The sequence below is a fragment of the Silene latifolia genome, chromosome 9 (assembly GCF_048544455.1).
Source record: "Silene latifolia isolate original U9 population chromosome 9, ASM4854445v1, whole genome shotgun sequence".
Lineage (NCBI taxonomy): Eukaryota > Viridiplantae > Streptophyta > Magnoliopsida > Caryophyllales > Caryophyllaceae > Silene > Silene latifolia.
Window position 1 is genome coordinate 135251520 of NC_133534.1, and position 6731 is coordinate 135258250.

Sequence of the window (6731 nt, forward strand, 5' to 3'; positions counted from 1 at the left end):
ATATCATGGTTGTCTTGTTGTGAGTTGAAGGGGCGGAGTGAGACCCGCTAATTGTCTCATATAGGCTATGCTATTAGGTTAGTTTAAATAACGGTCCTAGTATTTGTCACCTCTTTACTCGGGACGAGCAAAGGTTCGGTTTGGAGATATTTGATGTGACCATTATTTGAGCATATTTAGTCCCCGAATTAGCCTTGTTCCCATGCTTTTTAGTGCATATTTGGGTCATTTATTGTCTTTAGTCCTTTGTTTTGCATATTCTTTGAGGTTTTGATCCCTTGGTAGGAAAGGAGTGCAAATCTTGCATTTTCATAACAAAATGGAGCTAAATTAATTGAATTCAATGACCAAGCATCAAAGAGAAGACAAGACTAGAAGGCCTTTGTACATATTATAGTAGTTGGGCAATGATGAGAAAAGATCCTTGCATCCCCGAGGAAATCCTCAAGGATTGTATGAAGAGAAAGGAAGAAAAGAAGAAAGGAAGAAGCTGATCTACAATCCGAGCGGATTGCCCACAATCCGCCCGTCCAAGACAAGCAATCCCAGCGTCTTCCTCAGAAGGCCGCTCGTCCAAAACCACCACAATCCGCCCGTCCACCCCACAAATCCGCTCGTCCAAAAGACCCACAATCCGCCTGTCCCGTGCTCTGGACGCTCGGATTGTGTGACAGCTAATCCGTTTTCTACTTGTTCTATGAAGGATGTGCATACCTCGGGAAAGACTAGCAAAAAGGAGACTCGCATATTTTTCTGAGAGGAGCGATTCCTCAAGGACTTAATCGTCATTTAAGCCCTTAGTAAACCCTAATTTGTGTACCTAATCCCCACTATAAATACCCCATTAGTCTAATTAGGTTATCATGTTCTTCTTAGCAATCTCTGGTGTAGTTTATATCAATCTAATCTCTCTTTAATCTTGTAATCAACTTTTAATCAAGTCTTAATACAAATCTCATTTCCTTAATCTCTCTTTTGTTCATCTTTCATTTTGGGTAATTGAAGATTATTTGGGTTATTATTGGGAGATTGACAACCTTCCAATCAATCATCAAGTACTTCTATTATTCTTTGCTTTATTATTGGAATCATTAGTAGGTATAATTCTCTTAATCCCTTTTTAATTATTGTTAATTATCTTCATTTATTCATCATGTTTTACTTTGTTGGTATGATTGACAACCTTGCTAGCATGTTCAACATGATAATGAGTGAGTAGTTTCCTTAGCTAGGGTTAATGGGTAATTTGGGGAAACCAACATGGGGGATGATTCATACTTAAATTAATATGTTTTGATAGTTTATTTGCTTGCTTGTTGTGATCTCAACTTATGCACATGTTATGTTTGATGAAATGCGAGTCTATAAATCCTTGCATTTTTTACTCATCACCTATCTTTTCAATGAGACTTGTAAGACATAAACCAACTCGAGTCTCATTAGACCATGAATATAGTTGAGTAGGGAAGATTAAGTCGACTTGTAGGTGTTGTACAATCTAATCGATTCGGCTCCGGGACCCAAACTTTCCTAGGATTGTAAGATATAAACCAACTCGATCCATCACAACAATAATTGCTTGCTTATAATTTGAGAATATGTTTGTATGATCAATTCCCATGATTCCCCTATGACCCCATGACACCCTAGTGCCTTTTATCAATTGTTTACACCCCTTTTTTAATCATCTTGCTTGTTTACTTTCATTGCTATTTAGTTTAGTGATCTTCTATTCAAACCCCAAATTGTGACACCCCTAGACACCGCTAGTTGCAATTGAAAATCTCATCTCAATTCCCGTCCCTTGGGATCCGACCTTTACTTGCCTCTTTAATAATTGTAGAGTTGTTTGTGAAGTTATAAATAGTGTTTTGGTCTAGGTTCTCCTAACGACAAGTGCCGAAAACTAAACCTCCCAAGTGAGTCCGACCAGAGACGAGGTATACCCAACTGGAAAAGGCATGCCTTGCCCTAGTATGGTCGACAAAGAAGCTGCAACATTACATGCTCAGCTACACGGTCCACATCTACTCCAAGATGGACCCAGTCAAATATATCTTCGAAAAACCCGTACTAAACGGAAGGCTGTCTAGGTGGACACTCATGCTGTCCGAGTTTGATCTCAAGTTTGTACCCCTCAAGGTTATCAAGGGAAGAGCAGTTGCCGATTTCCTAGCAGAGAATCCCGTCAACGAAGATCCAACGACCGACACATGGTCACTTCCTGACAAAGACATCCATTGTGCCGATTCCGACGCATGGGACCTATACTTCGACGGTGCATCTAATCTGAGAGACTTCGGGGTGGGAATCCTCCTAATATCACCGAAAGGAGAACATGTTCCGATCTCGGTCAAGCTAGACTTTACCGTCACCAATAATGCCACTGAATATGAAGCATACCTCATCGGCCTACAAGCAGCCATCACACTTGGCATCAGGAGACTGAGGGTCCACGGCGATTCCTCGCTCATCATCAATCAGGTGTCTGGGTCATGGAAAATCCGAAGTGACAGTTTAGCTCCCTACCGATCAAAGATCAATCAAGAGGCCGAGTTCTTCGACCAAGTCGACTACTTCCACTTGCCACGAGAGGAAAATCAATTTGCTGATGCCCTGGCAAATCTTGCCGCGCTAATCAACATACCTGACGACATGACATCAATGTCCCTATGTGTCGAGAGAAGGAGCGAGCCAGCCCACATTTGTGCCATCAACGACGATGAGGAAAGCCATGATGGACCTTGGTACCAAGCCATCCCCAACTACAAAACCAAAAACGAATTCCCTCTAAACTCTGACCCAAGAGGACAAAGAGCCGTCCGTTTACTTGCATCACAATTCGGGATAAACCAAAATCCACTATACAAAGGAACACCCCAAGGAATTCTCTTCCTTTGCATTGACCATCACAAAGCCAAAAAAGTCATGGGAGAGGTCCACAACGGAGAATGTGGCCCTCACATGAGTGCAATGATGCTTACCCGAAAAATCATGCGGCTAGGTTACTACTGGACCACCATGGAAGCTGATTGCCGTAACTACGTCAAAAATTGCCACAATTGCCAGATCTTCGCCAACATACAACATATACCACCATCCCTTTTATGCACCATGACGTCACCCTGGCCTTTCTCAACCTGGGGCATCGACATCATCGGGAAAGTCAACCCGGTAGGCACTAAGGGGCATTGCTTCGTCCTCGTCGCCATCGATTACTTCACCAAATCGGTGGAAGCACAGTCATATGCAGTCTTGACCTCCAAACAAGTGGTCAAGTTCATCCAAAACAACATCATCTGTCGATTTGGGGTACCCCATGAAATCATTAGCGATCAAGGCTCACACTTCCGGGCGGAAACTCAAGCTTTGCTGGACAAATACAAGATCAAACGACATCGATCATCCCCCTACCGTCCCCAAACCAACAGAGCGGTGGAGGCAGCAAACAAGACTCTTGTCACCATTATCAAGAAAATACAAGACAACTACCGCGACTGGCCGAGCAAACTCCCATTCGCACTCTGGGGATATCGAACCTCCATTCGAACACCGACAGGCGCCACACCCTTCTACCTAGCATATGGTATGGAGGCGGTTCAACCGGTAGAGTTAGAGGTCCCTTCTTTATGCATCCTACTGGAGAGTCAAGTCCCAGAGGCGGAATGGACCCGTCGAAGGTACGAGTGATACGTGCATATTCTACACACTTTATTTGCAGTTTTGGCATGTATTTCCATGCATATTTGTTAGCTTTAAGCTATTATTTCTCCTGAAACGGTTTAGTTTGCGATTTCTATGATTTATTGTAGAAATGAGTGGAGGTGAGCTGAATCAAGCCTAAATCGTCCTCCGGAGGCAACTTCAGGGAAGCTTGGAAGAAGGGAGTTCGTACTCACTCACTTTGGGATGCGTGCATTGGAGTGAAGTGGCTGATTTGAAGAGGAAAAGAGGTTACTTAACAGCTCAGTTGGTCGATCGACCAAGCTCTTTAGTCGATCGACCGTGGGATTTCAGCAGAGGCTACTGCATTGCACTGGCTGGTCGATCGACTATGCTACTCAGTCGATCAACCAGGTTTCTCAGCTGTTATTGATTTTTCGTGTTAAACTTTTAAAAAGCCCAATTGTAATTAACTTTTTGGCATCGTTTATCAGTAGAACGGATGAATAATTTAGGTTATGTTTTTCATTATCAAAAGGACGATAGTTTAGATCTAGTTTTGGGAGACGACGGATCCGATTTTCAACTACTTTGTTCATCAATTAATTAGTAAGCTTTAATGCAATTTTCTTCTTCTTTTATTTCTTGTCAATTCAATTCTTGTTGTTACTAGTTTTTATTCAAGAAATCCAGTTTTAATCAGTTGTCTTAAGTTCAATTTCAATTATGTCGATCTCATTCTTTGTCTTCAGTTTTGCAATTGTTATAGTTATAATCATGCATAGCTAATTTTATTGATTGGGAACGAGGTGAGCCATGGCATAAATTAGGGTTGTTTTGTTAGTATGAATTCTTCTGTATCGAATCTTGTTATCCTTGATAAGCCCGTCTTGCTAGATCGAAAGATTAGTAGGCTAGGCTTTCATTGGGGTTGGAATTTCCTTTGAGCGAAAGCTTCGAGAAATTCTTGGGAATTAGAAGACCGTAAGGTTATTGAGCATTGATCGAAAGACTTGCTCATGTTCCCTAAGACCGTATTACAAGACCTCTGCTATCTTCTTGACCTGACCGTAGCCATGGTGAACCGAAGTTCCTGATCTTTCTTTTATTTTTTGCGAATCTTCTTATTTCGTTAATTAGTTTTTAGAATCAACACTTTCAAAACCCCCACTTAATTGTTACTTTTATAGATTGAAAATAGCAAACAAAATTGATCTTGTCTCTCTGTGGTTCAACCCTTACTATCACTAGCTATAGTTTTAGTTCGGATTTATAAATTTAATTTTGATACAAAACGACGGTATCAAATTTTGGCGCCCTTGCCAGGGAGACGGTGTAATTCTGTTTGCTTTATTTTTAGTTTATTTTTCTTGTCTCAAGGAACTTTGGTTCCTTGAGGCCGTTGCTTACTCTTGCTTCTAGTTTTGCTTTTGCACAGTTAGAAGACAGGTTTTTGAGAGGAAGACTTGAGCACTCTCAGTCTTGCGAACATGACTACGATATATGACAATCTTCAGCCAAATGAGCAGCACATTCCAAAGGGACACGTGTTACCTACCCCTACTACAGGTCACTTCGAATTTCGTTCCTCTTATATTTATTTAGTGGAGCGAAATCAGTTTGCTGGTCTACCGGACGAGGATCCTTTGAAGCATATGGAAATTTTCACAGACTACTGCTGTTCCATACCTGTACCCGCTAGGGTGACCCAGGATGAAGTAAAGGGGATAATGTTCTTATACTCCTTGAAGGATTTGGCGCGAGATTGGCACCGCTACCTTGATAGGGTAGCAGCTGGAGTCACAGATTGGACATCTCTAGCGTTAGCCTTCTACAAGAAATACTTCCCACTTGCAAAGACAGATGCCTTGAGAAGTAAAATTAAAATTTCCAGCAAGGACCTGATGAGGAATTTTGTGAAGCATGGGGACGTTTCAAGAGTTTGGTTAGGGCTGTCCCTCACCATGGTTTCCAGCAGTGGTACCTTTGGAACTTATTCTATAATGCTTTATATGATGATTACAAGGTCATCCTGGATGTAGCTGCGAATGATAGGTTCCAGAACAATACCGGTCAGAATAAAGGTTGGAACACTATTGAGGAGATGGCAGTCCATAGAGCCGAGTTTGGAAGTTCGCGTGGAAAGTCGCGAAAGCAAAGTGATGAAATGAGTGCCGTTGTGACACTCATAACTTCTATCACTTCCCGTCTCGAGAAGTTCGAGACCTCTGAAGCTTCCTAGGAAAGAGTTGAAATTCCTGTCCATAATTCAGATGAGACCGCGGAATTGAGAGAAATGGTCCGAGCTCTTTGGGTTCAAGTCGCGAAAATAGAAATAGATGGAATTGAATCTACAAAGATTTTTGTGAAGCAGTTGGAGAATATAGAGGCTAAGCAAGTCGCCAATTCTTCAAGCAAATGTGAGGGGCCAATTGAAACGATTAATGCCATTAATCTCAAAAGTGGCCTCTCCTATGAAGGTCCCGATAAGCCAAGAGGAGACTCGGGAAATGATGAAGAGGCTAGTTTAAATTCTGATGCGAAAACGAATTTTATTGCCAGTACCGGCGGTCGATCGACCAACAACAGCAGTCGATCGACCGGAACTCCTGAGGAAAAAGTTTCTGACCAGAAACTATTCATGCCCAGCACAAGTGGTCGATCAACCACCAACAGCAGTCGATCGACTGAGGTTCCTGAAGAAAAAGTTTCTGACCAGAAACTGTTCACGCCCAGCATGATTAGTCGATCGACCGAGCTCAATGGTCGATCGACTGGGACTCCAGTGCAAAACGCAAATCCGTCAACTAGTCTGCATGATTCTACACTTATTGATGATTTGACGGAGGTTTTAAACTTACGGAAGCCGGAGGTTACTGATCCTACGACCAGTGTTGCAGTCCCGTATCCGGAGCGTTTAAAGAATACTAAGCTGGAGCGCAAGTTTGGTAAGTTTTTGGAAATGGTCAAGAATCTCGAGGTAACAATTCCTTTCACCGACCTAATTACCCAGGTACCCTCTTACGCTAAATTTATGAAAGACATTTTGAATCGTAAGAGATATTTTC

General features: G+C 42.2%; 1 pseudogene; it reads right to left on the reverse strand.

Annotated features, from left to right (window-relative positions):
• Positions 1 to 5534: 5534 nt before the first annotated feature.
• LOC141603781 (small nucleolar RNA R71) lies at positions 5535 to 5634 on the reverse strand (annotated as a pseudogene).
• Between the last annotated feature and the right edge of the window lie 1097 nt (positions 5635 to 6731).